Here is a 1,810-nt window from a genome sequence, read left to right on the forward strand (position 1 = left end):
ACTTGCCAGGCAGGCGCTTTGCCGCTGAGCTAAATCCCCAGCCCCGCATTTGGAATTTCTGCTTGTTCCTGTGTACAGTTTCTGTGCTGGTCAACTTGTGCTCTGTCAGCAAGTGTAACACCAATTGGAAACTGGTAAAGCAATTGTCAAGTGTCACATTCTGATTAGTTGGGAGATGGGAGCAACAGATCTGCTCACAACATCATTTGGCTCATTACTATACGAACAAGAACCTGATGGCTGAGTCCCAGGATAAATTCTAAATTGAAAGCACAATAAGTCTTTGCAACTACAGGGGCATAAATTTTTATGCCACACTTTAACTCATGGCTTTTTCATAAGTCTTTTACCTTCCTGAGATCACCATGAGAAACCTACGTTAAGTACAGCAGACCTATAAATGCATTCAGTTCAGTTAGTGACATGTCATAATAAATACATTTTTTAACATGGCTACTGATGCATACAGAACGTTGTGCTTGCATTTCAACCTTTGTGTATTTCTCAGCATCTTGTAACATTTTGTCTGTTACAATCTCCAACACTGAAAGACAGTGCTGGCATTCTGTCCAATATATTTCATCCCTCCCAAGCAAGACCTTCAGTATATTTTTGGACCTAGTTCTAACATTAGATCATCCCATTTGGCTCTGTGGCCATTTTGCAACATTTTGACTCTTCAAACATGTACTCACATTGCTATTTTCTTTGTCATCTGAATAAAGGAGGCCTGCACTCCCTGTATTTATATCAGTCAATTCTTGCCCCATTTCACTGTCACAGGAACTTTGGCTTTCATGGCCAGCATCAAAGTCGTCGCCATCATCATCATCATCCACCACAACACTCTTCGGTTACGAAAGCGTGTATTTTACTATAACGGATCATCTTCATCATCCATGCATGAGTAATATGATGATTCACTTTTTACCTCCTCCAAAGCTTGCAAATCTGTTTTTCATGTGCTGTTGTACTGAACTGAGATACTTCTACCAGAAAAATCAAAAGACAAATTTTAAAACAAATCCTGGAGTGGTGTGGGTCTACTGGACCCTCTGGGATGCTTGGGTAAACATATACAAAAGCTGTTCCACAGAGAAAAAGGATGAGTCCAAATCCCATTTTGTCACTTTTGCACACATGTATACTCCTTGCCATGCACCCCACCAAGTGGGTAAACATAGATTTCTTCCTGTATCCCTTAGAGAAAGGTACTGAGACACACATCTGGCCACTATAATGCTGAAGTACAAATTTACAGTAGAAAATAAAGGATAAGTTTGCTGGACCCAGGCTTAAGCTTCAGTTTCATCTGTGGCCCACTGATTAATCAAGAGGATATTGTTTAATTTCCATGTCTTTTCATAATTTCTGTGGTTTCTTTTGCCACTGACTTCTAGTTTCATTGGACTATGATTTGATGATATGCACGGGATAATTTCGATTCTTTTGCTTAAGTAAATACGGGCTAGCATGTGGTCTATTTTGGAGAAAGTCTCCTGTGCCGCTGAAAAAAATGAGTATTCTGTTGTGTGGAACACTCTATAGGTATCTATTAAATTCATTTGTTTGAGGGTTTGGTTCAATTTTGACTTTCTTTGTTGATTTTTTTGTCTAGTTGATCTGTAGTGTTTATAAGTTGGGTAGTTCATACTTGGTGTGTATATGTTTATAATTGTTATCTCTTCTCTTAACCAATATGTATTGACCTATTTGCCTGTTTTGATCAGTCATGGCTTGAAATCCATGTTTTCTGAAATTAGGACAGCAACTCCTACTTTTTTCTAGGGTTTTTTTTTTTTTTTTTTTT

At 38.4% G+C, this 1,810-nt stretch overlaps 1 pseudogene; it reads right to left on the reverse strand.

Annotated features, from left to right (window-relative positions):
* LOC102023176 overlaps positions 1-1,810 on the reverse strand; it is a 13,084-nt pseudogene that overhangs the window by 3,120 nt on the left and 8,154 nt on the right.

The sequence above is a fragment of the Chinchilla lanigera genome, unplaced genomic scaffold, assembly GCF_000276665.1.
Source record: "Chinchilla lanigera isolate Chin_1 unplaced genomic scaffold, ChiLan1.0 scaffold00105, whole genome shotgun sequence".
Classification (NCBI taxonomy): Eukaryota; Metazoa; Chordata; class Mammalia; order Rodentia; family Chinchillidae; genus Chinchilla; species Chinchilla lanigera.